This window comes from Coenobita brevimanus, chromosome 99 (genome assembly GCF_032717465.1).
Source record: "Coenobita brevimanus isolate Jiangsu-jjx chromosome 99, ASM3271746v2, whole genome shotgun sequence".
Classification (NCBI taxonomy): domain Eukaryota; kingdom Metazoa; phylum Arthropoda; class Malacostraca; order Decapoda; family Coenobitidae; genus Coenobita; species Coenobita brevimanus.
The window spans coordinates 9715364-9732072 of record NC_137052.1 but is presented as its reverse complement, the minus strand read 5'-3'; positions in this window follow the sequence as shown (position 1 = coordinate 9732072).

The window sequence follows — 16709 nt, the reverse complement described above, 5'->3', positions numbered from 1 at the left end:
AAAGACTTAGAAACAAGGGTGGAGGAAAAAAGCATTAAAAAGGAAGTGAAAAGAATAATTCAAAACAATCCAAAGTTAGTCAGAGATTCAGTAGATATAAACAAATCTATAGTAATCTCTGGTATAGAAGAGGAAGAAGTAAAAAACAAGATCACAAGAGACAAAAAGGAGATGGCAAATGTAATGAGCTTACTGAAAGAAGTATTAGAGGAAATCTGTAGTAAAGACATAGAGGAACACAAAAGGTTAGGGAAATATGAGAAAAGCAAGACAAGGCCTCTAAAGGTGACTTTCCAGAGTGTAAACACTGTGGAAGAGATACTAAAAAATGCAGAGAATCTTATGGAAAAAGAGGAGTTCAAAAATGTATCGATAAAAAGATGCCTAACACAAGAGGAACTGGAATTACTGAAAGAGAAAAGGGAGGAAGCAAAAACAAAAAATTAGGGAAGATCAGAAGAGGAGAAGAAGAAATTTTTTTACAAAGTAATAGGATTGCAGGTACGAAAGTGGTACACAAACAGGATGGAATAAAAAGGAGGAAGGTAGTAGAACCATGTCATGACAAGTATATAAACAAGATGATAAAGATAATGTACTCAAATGTGGATGGAATGGTATCTAAATTACTAGAGATAAATGATTATGTCAGAGAAAATGAACCACAAAATATGCCTAACTGAAACAAAATTAACACCAAGAATATCCAATGACATACTAAACTTAGAGGAATACAATATATGGAGAAGAGACAGAAATTTAAAAAAAGGAGGAGGAATTATAATATTAACTAAGAAGAATCTAAAAGTCAATGAAATATAACTAGATATACCATCACAAGTAGAAATGACTCCAGTAGAGATCAACACATCTGAAGGGAAAGTAATTGTAGCCAATTTGTACATGCCACCCAGATCAAACACATGGGAAAGAGACGAATATGAGGACCTGCCAGAGAGTACAATTCAGAGTTTAAGATCATTACTACATAAAATGGAAGAGAAATCAGAAAGAATTATACTAACTGGGGATTTTAATACAAATATAAATTGGAATACTCTAGATATAATTAGCCAAGAAAGCTGTTGGGACCAAAAGCTCCTGGATCTCGTACAAGAGTTCTTCCTAACGCAACATGTGAGGGAAACCACCAGAAAAAGAGGACTTGATGTACCTTCAGTGCTAGAACTAATATTTACTAGGCAAGAAAATCATATCGACAGTTTAATATATCACCCTCCACTCGACAAAAGCGATCATGCAGTACTAAATTATAACTTCAGGATAGCATATGACATAGTAAACAGCAATGACAGTTACAAAAAGAGCCTAAACTATAAAAAGGGAAATTATCAAGACCTAAAGAATTATTTCTTAGAAGTTGATTGGGAAAATGAGCTTAGAGGACAAGATTTAAATGCTGTATATAAAAAATTCCGTGAATTTTATGAAATAGGAGTCCAGAAGTACATCCCACAGCACAAAGAAGCAGATAGGAAAATACAGAAATGGTTCAATACAGAATGTAAAAAATCAAAAGAAAGAAGAGATTTGTTGTGGAATAGATACAGAAGACATAATAGTGAAAGGGCGTATAATAATTACAAACAGGCAAGAAACGATTATACAAGAATAAGGAGGGAAGCCCAAAAACAGTTTGAGGAGGATATAATAAATAAAAGTAGTGATCAACCAAAGCTGTTTTACAGCTACATCAGAAGCAAAACCAAAGTAAAGGTATAATACAATTAATTACAGACGAGGGAATCACTTATACACAAGAGAAAGATATTTGTGAAGCACTAAATAAGAATTTCCAATTAGTTTTTACAGAAGAAAAAAATTTTGAGAGGGACTATGTGGAACATGCATGTCCACACATACTACCAGATATACAAATAGCAGAAAAAGTAATACAGGAGGAGTTAAGTAGATTAGACAGAGGAAAAGCAAGTGGTCCTGATGAAATTTCATGTTGGGTATTACGAGAATGTGCAAAGGAGTTAAGTAAACCATTATTTTTAATTTTCAAGAAATCCTTGAGTCAAGGTAAACTACCTGATATTTGGAAAAAAGCAAATATTGTCCCCTTATTCAAGAAAGGAAATAGACAAAATCCACTCAACTACCGACCAGTATCACTGACCAGTGTTGTAAGCAAGGTATTAGAAAAGCTTATAAGAAAAGCTTGGGTAAATCATCTAGAAAAACACAGTATGATAACAGAAAGACAGTTTGGTTTCAGAAAAGGAAAATCATGTGTTACTAATCTGTTGAGCTACTATGACAGAGTAATAAACACAGTACAGGAAAGGGAAGGATGGGTGGACAGTATCTATTTAGATTTCAAGAAAGCTTTTGACGCAGTACCACACCAAAGACTTTTATGGAAACTGTACCATCAAGGAGGAATTCGAGGCAAACTGTTTTGTTGGATGCAAGACTTTCTCATAAAAAGAGAAATGAGAACAGTACTAAGAGGAAACTACTCATCATGGAAAGAAGTGACTAGTGGAGTACCGCAGGGTTCAGTGCTGGCACCAATCATGTTTTTAGTGTATATAAATGATATAAACAGTAACACTGGAAATGAGAGCTATCTGAATATGTTTGCAGATGATGCAAAAATACAAAGGAGAATTACTAACACAGACTCTTGTAAAGAGCTACAAGAAGAATTAAATAAACTTCATGAATGGAGTAGTACATGGCAAATGGAATTCAATGTGGACAAGTGTCATGTAATCAAGTTTGGTAAAAGTGGAAAAAGACCTGATTGGGATTATAAGTTAGGAAATAAAACCCTATACACATCAGAAAGAGAGAAAGACCTAGGTGTGATTATCAATAACAGACTATCTCCGGCTGACCACATCAGCGAGAAGGTACGGAACATGTATACACTGCTTGAAAATATGAGAATAGCATTCACATACACAAATGAAGACATGCTAAGAAGGATAATAACATCATTCATCAGACCAACCCTGGAGTATGCATCAGTAGTCTGGAGTCCTTATCACAAAAAACACATAGACAAGATTGAAAAAGTTCAAAGGGCCGCTACGAGATGGATACCAAGCTTAAGGGATCTAAACTACGAAGAAAGACTAAATAAACTGAATCTACCAACACTACAGGAGAGAAGGAAAAGAGGTGACATGATAATGCTATATAAATCCATATCAGGGAAGGAGAAAATAAACATAAATGATTACTTAACATATTAGGAAGCATCAGCAAGAGGACACTGCAAAAAACTGCATAAGAAGAGAGGTGATAAAGACGTGAGGAAATTCAGTTTCTGAAACAGAGCAATTGATCAGTGGAATGCACTACCGAATGAAATAGTGTGTGCCAAAACAATTCACAAATTTAAGGATATGTACGATAAATATGGTTTAAGACACGGGACAGTATGAGGAGAGCTTGACTCATTCCTGTAAAGATACAATTAGGTAAGAACACACACACACACACACACACACACACACACACACACACACACACACACAGCTGTGCAGTGGTAACGTTCTCGCTTGCCATCTGGTAGACGGGAGTTCGCGCCTTGCTCAGGTTGCGAAAAGTTTCACTGACGAAGTGGGTGGTTACTGTCCCCCTTGAGCAAGAGGACGGGTGTGTGCGTGTGTGAAGGTCACAGCCTTGCCCTTAGATCGGACTATATGAGCTCTCAGCTCCCTTCCGGGAGGGTAAAAGCTGACGATCACGACCATCAGGTGATCCTGACCGACCCGATGAATTACACACACACACACACACACACACACACACACACACACACACACACACACACACACACACACACACACCACCCATCTTCTTAAAGGTATAGGGTACATTTATGTCCCATAAAATCATTTTGCTAAAACTGATCGCAAAAGTATTACTAAACTCCTAGCTGAATACACCATTGATGATCAATAATTCACAAACTTCATTCCAGTATACCTAGAGAAACTGGCAATGAGGTAGAGAGATGAACATTTTAAGTTTGTCCTTGTAATATGACAAAAAATTTTGGGCATGTTCTCCCTTATGCTTTCTGCTAGTTTACTGTCATCCTTTAATCTTACCTATGGCTAAAAGGAAGTCGTAAGCAGGGTTTTACACTACGAATCCCCGTTGATGGTAGTCTTGAGCTGGCCTATATGAGTTATTGTGTCAACGCGAGCTACTGCTAAAGTTGTGTAACATAACCTTGAACTACCATCTTAAAACTGGACGATAGGGCTTCGTTTGCTGCGAAATCCTGGTCAGGAATTCCCATCAGCCCGGGTTTGGACTAAACGGTAATAGCAACATAAGCCCATCTTCTCCCCCCCTCCCCCGGAGGTTAACCTCCAACCCACCAACGTCCCTCAACTGGCCCAGTTCCTGCATGTACCAATAATCACCCACGGGTGTATTTTTTTTCCATGGACATATTTTCCTACAAATTTATTACCTCTACCTGCCTAATTTTCCCCAAGCAATCCATTCCCCCATGGATTTATTATTTCCTTGTCATGATACAACTCTTGCTTACAAGGACCTGTTTTTCCCCATAAGATTAATTTTTCCAGAAATCTTAGCCACTGCATTATTTTCCCTTATATGGTCACATCTCCATGAATCTGTTTCCTCATGCAACTATCAACATCACCAATGTGCCTGTTCCTATAATGGACTAATTTCCTTCCTGTATGAGGCTTACCTATTCCCTAATGGACATTGTCTCTATGAGGGATCCTCAATCAATCAGTCATTTCTTGTGGCACCCCACGGGATGCATAGGGTCTCGATGAACTCTCTCCACCAATATTTGTCTCTTGCCATCTCCTTCAAGTCCCACCAACACTCCTCTCCTGCTTTTCTTTTCTTTGTCCTCAACTACGTTTCCCTCGGCCTACTTCTACCTCTTCTTCCTCTAGCAGTCCACTCTGGCACATCCTGTCTTAAACTGCCTTCTTTTCTGTATATGTGCCCCAGCCACTTCCAGCGGGACAGTCTCACATATTCATTAACTGGTTCCACTCTCGTAATATCCCTTACTCTTTCATTTGTAACTCTCTCTTGCCACTTTAATATTCTCAATCCTAATACTTTCTGATCTGTTGCAACTGTACTGTACCATGACTCATGCCCATAAATTAAAATTGGTCTAACCAAGGACTTCTAAATTTTCACCTTAGTATGTACCGAAAGCATACTGTTCTTCCAAACAGATTTCAGCATTCCAACAGCTAGCCAAGCATGTCTCATCCTCTCCTCAATTTCATTGTTTAATGATCCATTAGATGATACAATCGTTCCCAGGTATTTAAAGTTTTCTACATTCTTCAGCACATTATTCCCAATTACACAATCGATTTGGTTCTCCACGTTCATATTAATAATTTCAGTCTTTCCACAATTTATTACCAATCCCACTTTTTCTTCCTCCACCAGACAATCAAGCACCCTCTGCATCTCGTAAATACTTCCGCAAATCAGTGCAGTATCATCAGCATAGTCCAAGTCCATCAGCGTCTTATTTTCTTTCCATTTAATCCCTGCACCTGTTCTCCTTAGAACCTTTCTCACAGCATAATCCATAACCAAAACAAACAGGAATGGCGAAAGAACTCCTTCTTGAATCACTCCTGACCTAACTTCAAATGGATCACTCAAAGACCCACCCACCATTACCCTACAAAAAGTACCTTCATGCAGGCTTCTAATAATATTTACAAACTTTTCTGGTATACCATAGAATCTCATAATTTTCAACATAGCTCCACGTGAAACACTATCAAACGCCTTTTCAAAATCCACAAAACACATACTAAGTGGCATTTTCATCTCATTAGCTTGTTGCATTAGATGCCTTACAATAAAAATCTGATCATTACAACCTCGACCCTTTCTAAATCCCACTTGTTCTTCTCTTAAAATTTTATCAATTTCTGGCTCTATTCTGTTCAACAAGATTTTGGAAAAGACTTGCAACTACAGGTGTCAAATGTTATCCCCCTCCAATTGACACACACACTTAAATCTCCGTTTTTTTGTATTTTTAAAATCACTCCATTTTTCCACTCTTCTGGAATTCCACCATTATCCCAAGCCACATTAAACAGTTTCAAAAGCGCATTCAACTCATCCTTTTCCACCTTAAGCATTTCAGGAAATATTCCATCCTCTCCTGGGGCCTTAAAATTCTTTAACCCCTTTATAGATTTTACTACCTCTTCCAAGGTTATATCCCCTGTTTCTAATTGCAAATCTCTTTCGGCTGGCAATATGTCCTCTTCAGCTGGGATTGGTTTATTTAGAACAGATTCAAAATGCTCTTTCCACCATCCTTTTATATCCAAATCTTCAGTCATCAAATCACCATTTCTATCTCGTACAGGTATTTCCTTCCTTCTCTTTTCAGTCCCAGTTAACTCCTTTATGGCCTAATATGCTGCTCTTGTGCTCTGACCGTCATTTTTACTTAATTTAATTTCTGTTTCTGTTGCCTTTTTATCATATAGCATCCTCTTATCACGTCTAACGAGTCTTTTTACTTCAGAATGTGAACTCCAGTACTTTGCTCTAAGTACTTCAACTACCTGGCTATCAACATGTTGTTCTTCACTTCTTAGTATGGAGAAATAGTTAATAGATTCATGGATGTATATTACCATTGGATGGACCTATTATTCCTTCATGGGGTAACGTATTTCATTTATGGACCTATTTCTCCAGCTCACCTTTGGACGTGGACCTATTATCCTCACGACCATGATCCCAACCTATGTATTGTACCCCAGCAGTGGCAGGATGACTGTAAATACACACACACACACACACACACGCTATACTGTCCAGCGATATGAGCAAACACAACAGTATACCCATCAATTCTACCATACAAACACAACTGTACCTGTCTGGGAGCAGCGATACAAACACGCTGTATGGACAGATTGCAAGGCAAATATTCCGCTTTCGAGAGCAATATAGGGTGGTAGAACGAGAGAGAGAGAGAGAGAGAGAGAGAGAGAGAGAGAGAGAGACAGTGGAAAAACAACGGGAAGGCAATGGAGCGGATATTGAGGAGAGGGGTTTGAAGAATAAAGGACCATGTGGGATTATGGCGAACAACTCTTCAAATCAAAGTTATGCTGTCGGATGAAACAAATGAAAGTGATGTAATCAATCTCATCTTCACTGAAAAATCTGCTTCGTCTTGGTATTGCTGCTTGAGGCCAAGTAACTGTACTGTATATTTCTGTAAATATTTTGGCTGAAAAAAATCCCTTTACTTCTTCTACAAAAACATGTTTCAGGCAGTTAATCATGGATTTTTCAGTCAGCCATTACACTTGCTGGTCTCAAATCACAACTTAGGCGCAGTTTTTGCAATTCTGAAGTGTAAGTTGCTTCGGTTTTATCTGGCAGTTGATTATATATGCAAGGAGAGATGTGCTGGTTTACAAAATCATGTACTGTGTATGGTTGAGGAAACACATAAGGTGCAGTTTTAAATGTTTCGTTTAAGAATCATTGCATAGAAGATTCTAAATTGCTGATTTTCTGTGTGTGTGTGTTTTAAATGTTTCGTTTAAGAATCATTGCATAGAAGATTCTAAATTGCTGATTTTCTGTGTGTGTGTGTGTGTGTGTGTGTGTGTGTGTGTGTGTGTGTGTGTGTGTGTGTGTGTGTGTGTGTGTGTGTGTGTGTGCGTGCGCTCCAAACACTAACATACTTTTGCTCCCAGAACCGGATTCTTTTAACTGGAATACTTGGCCATCGTTTGTAGCTTTGCATTAGTCTTATAGTACAATGTCTTCAGCATGCAATGGCAAGGGAATAGAGTTCTGTTCTCGTTGTCTGTTGCATTTAATATCATGACGATGTTGAGCAGAGGGCAGTTTCCCTGCTCCAACTTCAGATAATGTCATAACTGCTTATGTAATTATTTTTTGCGGAGTTTCTTGGGTGTTTTCAGCATGGGTCTTCATTTCTTGTGCAGCTATTATAACTTCCCTTTAGTAATACTTTTGCGATCAGTTTTAGCAAAATGATTTTATGGGACATAAATGTACCCTATGCCTTTAAGAAGATGGGTGGTGTGTGTGTGTGTGTGTGTGTGTGTGTGTGTGTGTGTGTGTGTGTGTGTGTGTGTGTGTGTGTGTGTGTGTGCGCGCGCGCGCAAGTTTAATATAAAAAAAACAACAATAATCCATGCAATCGCTTGTTTGGACTGCATTTAAATGAGTTCCAGGTAAAATTTTTATATATGGGCGAGAATTTGTGAGGATGTGGGTTGGCTGAGGTCTTTACCGGGAAGATGTCAGGGGTTTGAGAGGAAAGTGGGGGGGGGGGGAAGACAGGGAACGGTCTGGGGAAAGTCTTGAAAAGCGTAATTTTACTCTTCTGGCTTTTTTTCTCGTTTGAGATTATCAAAAGAAAAGTGTCGCCATCATCAGTCATCAATATCACCGTCATCTTCATCACATGCATCATCAGTTTAATTGGTATCGTCATCGACGGTGTGGTAACCGTATAACCAACCAACAAGTGTTCCCTGCGTGACAACAAGTGGGTTGGCGGAGGGTTAGTGCACCTCCCTGCAAGACATTTAACTAATAATACGAACAAGAAGCCTCGGACCAGGACTGACCAAAAAGTGACGACTAAGGACCAAACAAAGGACATGGTACGGATAGCTACTTGGAATATAAGGGGTGCAAATGATGAGGTGAAAGATAGATAGATTGTCCAGGTGGTTGAGGCTGCGAAAGTGGATATATGTGGATTAACTGAAACTAAATGGTAAGGTTAGAGTGTGAGAGAATGGGATCATGGATGGGGTATATGCGTCGGAGTAGGTGAGAAAGAGAGACCAAAAGAAGGAGTGTGTATTGTTGTGAGTAACAGATGAAGTAAAGTATAAGAGAATATGAATCAGCTGGCTCAAGGATTGTGTCGGTAAGATTGAAAGTTGGACTACATATGTGGACGACTGAGTATTTGCATGCGCCAACGCACGATCGTGCAAACAGAGTGAGAGAAGTGTTCAGGACAAATGTGGAAGTGTGCATGGAAAAGTTTGAAAGGAATGACAGTGTGTTTTTGACTGGATATATGAATGGAAAAGTAGGGAATGTGAAGGTGGATGGAGTAGTTGGTGAAAGGGTGTTCCTGCAGAAATGGATGAGAATGGTAGTGCTTTAGTGGACATTTGTGCCTGGAGGGGGCTGGTGATAGCCAATACCCTCTTCAGAAACAAAATGATCCATAGGTATATGTCATGCGTGATGAGAAGCGTGGGTGGTGAACTGAATGAATGGAAGGCAATGACTGATTATGTGTGTGTGGACGAAAAAATGAGGTGTGTAATGGATGCAAGAGTATATAGAGGTTGGGGGAGTGGACTTTCTGACCACCACTTGGTGGTGGTCAGAATCAAAGCCCAAATGAAGTGGAGAAATAGAAGAAGGGAAGACAGGAAGTAGTATAGGCAAGGAGGGTGGAAAGATTACAAGAGGATGAAAAAAAAAAAAAGGCAGAATATAAGAGGGAAGTGGAGGAGTGATTGGGTAAATATAGATTGGAGCAGATGGAGGACGTGCAAGGTGTGTGCAAGATATTCATAGAAGAAATCTGTGCAGCATGTGAGGTGGTGTGTGGAGTGAAGAAAACACGAAAAGGGATGCAGGGAACAGCATGGTGGAATGAAAGGTTGCTGGTTCCTTGAAATCAGTGATAAGAAACAGGGAAGTGAGTATGGAAGAGAAAAAGTTACTACATGCCAGGATTGCCATACCATCTCTAATGTATGGCAGTGGAGCTTAGACGTTGTTGGAGGGACACGAGACAAGAGTGAGAGCAGTGGAAATGAGTTATTTGAGAGGAACCTGTGGAGTCACACAGAGAGACAGACTGACAAATGAGGAAGTGAAGGAACATTGTGGTGTGGGTGTGGATGTGATAGGAAGCGTTAGGAGAAACACACTGCGGTGGTTTGGCCATGTGGAGAGGATGGAAAGTGATAGACTGGCGAGAAGAGTGTATGTGAGTGAGGTGGAGGGGGGGAAAGGAAGAAGAAGGCCAAGGATGAAATGGAGGGATGGAATGGAGAGATATATGAGAGAGAGAGAGGGGGAGGGGGTGAGCTGGGAGGAGGGCAATGAAATAGCGGGGGACAGGGTGACATGGAGGCAATTTGTTTGTGGCAACCCCTTACGAGATTAAGGCGTCTAACAATAGACAGAGAGATAGACAGTCATCAGAGCCACGATCATCGTTAACGCTATCGATGTTGTCATCTGCATTATCATCTATAACCTCATCTTTACCATCATTATCATCATCATCATCATCATCATTATAGTTTTCTTTGTTTCTTGCTCTTCCAAAATCTATAAATTAGTTATGACAAATAACTGATTGTACACTGCGTTGCTTGTGAATCCGTTCCCAGACGTAAGGCCAGATTCATCACTTTCAGTCACTTTAGATGTTTTCTGATTTCAAGAAAATGGTTTGACGATATCAAAAATTCATTAAGATGCGTTATACCCACACATGAATTTTGTACTAAATGTAATGGAACATCCTCGACCTGATCTGGACCCGAAAAAGCTCAATGTCCTTTCGAAAATGTTGTGTCTTATTAGTGGACATGGTCCCTTATGAGGATACGAATATTCTCTTGAACAATTCACCTTGCTGTCAGATGCTTCAGGTTGTGGCAGCGGTATGGCTAGACAGAGAATTTGCCCGGTTATACACATGTCCTTCAGCTCCCTTCCTATCTACCATAAGGAGGGTGGTAGTCTGCGGAAGTGCAAGTTAAGTCTGTACTCCACTGGATTTCATGTTTAAGATAAGCGTGGGGTTGCAACTACTACCAATATTATTACGAGCAGGTAATATCAAGACATTGGGGTTTTATATTTTAATCGCGTAATTCCATTAAAGGGAGACACTTGGTTAGGAAGTGTGTATCTGACGTATGTAGTTCCAGAAATCTCCCCGGGCTGAATAAAACCATTTGCACTGAATAAGATAATTATGCAAAATACCTCAGAGTAGAGGGGCTAACGGTCTTTGGCTGTTTATGGAAACATGGGAGTAATATTCAATAATGTACCAAGAAAGAAGGAATTGGTGGTGCATTGGTTACCACATCCTGCTCGCAACTGGATGAGCCTAAACCAAATAAATTCGCCATATAGAAACGAGAATTATTTAATAACTAGAAAGCACTCAGCGACTGCATACCTCAGCCAATATCTTTGTAGGATCCGGATCCGGATCCGCCCAAAAATTTAGTGAATTCTTTCTTGGCCTATGGCCACCCGTTCACATAATTGCATTGAAATTCATTGAGAACTTTTGGAGACATCGTGTGAAAGATAAAGAACAAATTCCAGGATCCGGATGATGATCCGGATCACAACCAAATTCAAATGGATTTTTTTAGGCCATACCCTACTGCTCGAAAATTTTCCAGCAAAATCCGAAAATAACTTTTTGAGTAATCATGGTAACAGACAGACAAACAGACAAACAAACAAACAAACCAATGCACGGAGAAACAACCTCATTGGCGGCGGTAATAACGTCTTCCGGTTCAAGGGATTAATGGATGATGGTGTGGTTGCGAATGCAAAGAGCTTGCTGCTGTTGCAGTAGATCATTCCATGTTAACTCAAAACCAGTTTAACATCAGGTGCGATGGCTGATGCATAGATGGATGGTTCACGAAAGAGTCCAGATTATAAAATATGTAAATACAGCATATATATATATATATATATATATATATATAGAGAGAGAGAGAGAGAGAGAGAGAGAGAGAGAGAGAGAGAGAGAGAGGAAAATCTGCCTGCCTACAATACATACCTACCTGCCTACATTTCTATCCATCTGTCTGCCTATCTGGATATTGGTCTGGCTCTCTTTTAATCTGTATACCTATCACTGTGTCCATTATTGACCCATCAGAAGCATAGGAGCCCTGGTCCAGGCTCTCCAGTCTAGATATTTAAGGTGTGAGTGGTCAATGCCTCGCAATGAATGGGGTACTATGAGCAATAAGCCATACAGGACCTTGGATATAAACCGTCTTGAGCCACATCAGTTTGGAACACCGTAACTCGTTGGATCACCATTGTTATATAGATTAATCCGGAATACACAGAATATCGGATCTACTCATGGGACTCAACAGCAAATCCTGAATGGGTTCCCCGATTGCACGGCATTAATGCTAGGGACCTAATAGCAACATCTGCTACAGAAAACTTAGGCTCTTGGGGAATAGCAGCACTTGGCAAAACCTGACTGGTACCTTAGCTCCTTTGCCACTGACGACATATTTTCTGTATTATTCCTGAAGTCTTCAGATGGTTGTTTTGCGCTTGGGAACGACTTTTTACAATGAACGACCTTCATCAATTAATTTACGACTGGGTGGCTTTCCTAGCTGAAGCTGAGGACCAAAAGTTAAACAGATCAGAAATGTACCTTATGACAACTGGATATGCCCGGTTGATGACATTATGGACTCTTTGTCCACAATACCCTATGCCGGCCAATCGTGAACATGTCAGGTTAAAATAGATTCACTTCCTTATTCTGGCGAAAGTGGATGTACACGTAAGAATCGGTGTATGAATTCCATACTCACTCTTCTCTTGCCACAGCCGAGTGTGCATACGTGTAGTGTTAGGTAAATCATATAGGGAAGAGGGTGTAATGTATTTGTTTCAATGAGCAACCAGTTGTCTGATGTATCTGTAGGGATGCACAGCGTAGCTGTTACAAGGCCTTTTGTGACCAGATCAGGATATATCCAAGTTCTATGGAACGTTAGCGAAATGTGACTAGCTCGCGAACACCCTGTGATGAGCTTCGCTTTAAGGGTAATGTCAGTAGAAGAGAGATCTTCATACAACACACAGCCTGTAATTCTATCTATTGCCAGACGCTTTAATCCCGTATGGGGTGGCCACAAACAAATCTCCACCACGTCGCCCTGTCCCCCGCCATTTAACTGCACTGCTCCCAACTCACACCCCCCTCTCTCTTATACCTCTCCACTCCATCCCTCCATCTCATCCTTGGCCTTCCCCTCCCTCTCTCCCCCTCCACCCCACTCATACTCTCCTCCACCTCACTCATACTCTCCTCGTCAGTCTCTCACTCCATCCCCTCCATATGGCCAAACCACCGCAGTGTGTTTCTCCTAATGCTTCCTATCACATCCACACCCACACCACAATGCTCCTTCACTTCCTTATTTGTCAGTCTGTCTCTCCGTGTGACTTCACAGGTTCCTCTCAAATAACACATTTCCACTGCTCTCACTCCTAACTTGTGTCCCTCCAACAACGTCTAAGCTCCATTGCAATACATTAGATATGGTATGACAATATTGGCATGTAGTAACTTTTTCTCTTCCATGCTCACTTCCCTGTTTCTTATCACTGTTCTCAAGGAACCAGCAACCTTTCCTCCTTGTTGCACCCCTTCAAGCACTTCACCCTCCAAACTTCAATCCTTACTCATCACATTACGCAAGTACTTAAACGTACTCACATTTTCCATTTCCTCATCATCCAACCTCACTGTACATTCACTGATATCAATTCTCTCGAAGTCCATAACTTTACTCTTCCCTACATTCACCTTTAGATTCCGTTTCTTACATACTCTCCCAAACTCATACACCAAGCCTTGCAGCTCCCCTTCGTCTTTACTCAACAACACAGTATCATCTGCAAACAACAGTACAGGGAGTTTCCAAACACTATCCTCTCTCACCAGGGCCACTCCAACATCCACTACCCTACCTTGTACCTCTTTTATTACCCCATCCATGTACAGATTGAACAACCATGGAGACATGACACATCCCTGTTTCAAACCAACTTTCAAAGAGAAAAATTCACTTAGTTCACCATCCACACGCACTGCAGCCTTCGCACCATCGTACATACTCTTCACAGCATTCAACAACTTCCCATCTACTCCATATATTCTTCACACTTTCCACAATCCTTGTCTATCCACCCTGTCATATGCTTTCTCCAAATCCATGAAAGCCGCATACAACTTCTTTCCCTTCTCTAGAAACTTTTCCACTAAAGATCTAAGAATGAATATCTGATCTACACAACCTCTTCCCTTCCTAAAGCCTCTCTGTTCTTCTCCAACTAATTTCTCTGTTCTTTCTCTAACTCTGTCTATAAGTATCCTACCATACACTTTTCCTATTATACTAAGAAGACAAATGCCCCTATGATTACCACACACTTCTTTTTCCCCTTTTCCTTTGTACAAGGGAATAATTATACCTGACTTCTAATCGTGCGGGACTCTACCTTCCTCCCAGGCCAATCTGCACATCTTCCACATCCATTCTACTACTATCTCTCCCCCATGCTTCAGCATTTCACCACACACTCTATCAATTCCTGGGGCTTTCCCCGATTTAACTTTCCACAACTTCTATCGTACTGATTTCTTCCTGTCTTCTCACCTCCCTCCTTCTCCCAGCCATTCCCCAGCCACTTATACTCGCATTACTTCCATCCTCTACGTTCAACAATTCCTTAAAGTGTTCTCTCCGTCTGCTCACTTTTTCTCCCTTCTCCACTAGTAATCTACCATTTTTATCTTTCACTCCTCTGCTAACTTCACTTCCACCCTGTCTTACTCTCTTCACCTCTCTCCAGAACATTTTCTTACAGTCCCTCCACTTTACACTCAGATTCCTTCCAAATTCCTCATCCACTCTCTTCTTACTCTCTCTTACTAATCGTTTCACCTCTCTCTTTCTTTCTACATATAACTCTCTCTTCCGCCTCTCAACTTCTTCCACGCCCCTATTTCTCATCCATTCATTGTATGCTTTCTTCTTTTGTGCCATAGCCTGTTTCACCTCTTCAGTCCACCACGCTGTTCCTTGCACCCCCCTCCGTCTTCTCTTCCTTCCACACACCACATCACATGCTGCACATATTTCTTCTGTAAATATCGTAGACACACCTTCCACGTCTCCCATCTGCTCCAATTCATATTTGCCCAATCGTTCCTCCACTTCTCTCTTATATTCTGCCTTTTTCTCATCCTCTTGTAACCTTTCCACTCTCCTTGCAACTACTTCTTCCTCTCGTCTTTCCCTTCTTCTATTTCTCCATCTTACTTACATTCTAATTCTGGCCACCACCAAGTAGTGGTCAGAAATTCCATTCCCCCAACCTCTATACACTCTTGCATCCTTTACACACCTTCGCATCCTTTCATCCACACACACATAATCAATCATTGCCTTCCTTTCATTCAGTTCACCACCCACCTTCTCATCACTCACCATGTATACCTGTGGATCATTATATGCCTGAAGAGGGTATTGGCTATCACCAACCCCCTCCCAGCACAAATGTCCACTAACGCACTCCCATTCTCATCTATCTCAGCAGGCACACCCCACTCACCAACTATTCCATCCACCTTCACATTCTCAACTTTACCATTCATATCACCAATCAAAAACACTCTCTCACTCCTTCCAAACATTTCCATGCACACTTTTACATTTGTCCAGAACTCTTCTCTCACTCTTCTAGCACGATCTTGCGTTGGTGCATACACACACACAATCGCCAACATTTGTATTCCAACTTTCAACTTTACCCACACAATCCTTGACCCAACTGATCCATACTGTCTTATGCTCCTCTTTCATCTTTTACTCACAACTATACATACTCCTTCCTTTGCCCTCTCATTCTCACCTACTCCTGCACATATACCCCATCCATAATCCCATTCTCTCACACTTTCTCCTCCCCATTTTGTTTCAGTTATTCCACATACATCCACTTTCGCACCCTCAAGCACCTGGACAATCTCTCTCTCTTTCACCTTATCATTCGCTCCCCTTACATTCCAAGTTCCAATTACCATGTCCTTTGTCCGGTCCTTGGTCGTTATCGTTTGATCAGCCCTTGTCCGAGGCTTATTGTTTGTTTTTTTAGTTAGTTGTTTTCCGGGGAGGGTCACTAACCCTCCGCCAACCCTTTTAGTCGCCTTTTATATGTTTTGAGGCACCACATCTCAAGACTCATGTGTGTCTGCAGAACTTGCTCATTTTCACAACTATCGCACCCAACGGTGCCGATACTTTCTTGGGAAAGTGTACAGACTGAACAACCATGGAGATATGACATACCTGTTTCAACCCAACCTTCAAAAAGAAAAATTCACTCAGTTCACTATCCACAAGCACTGCAGCCTTAGCTCACGGCATTCAGCAACTTCCTGTCTACTTCATATATTCTTAATGCTTTCCACAATCCTTGTCTATCCACCCTGTCATATGCTTACTCCAAATCCATGAAGGCCGCATACAACTTCTTTCCCTTCTCTAGAAACTTTCCCACTAAAGATCTAAGAATGAATATCTGATCTACACAACCTCTTCCCATCGTAAAACCTCCCTGGTCTTCTCCAACTAATTCCTATGTTATTTCCCTAATTCTGTCAGTAAGTATCCTACCATATACTTTTCCTATTGCACTAAGAAGACAAATGTCTCTATGATTACCACACACTTCTTTTTCCCCTTTCCCTTTGTACAAGTGAATACTGATATCCGATTTCCAATCCTCCAGGACTCTACCTTCCTCCCAGGCCAATCTGCACATCTTCCACATCCATT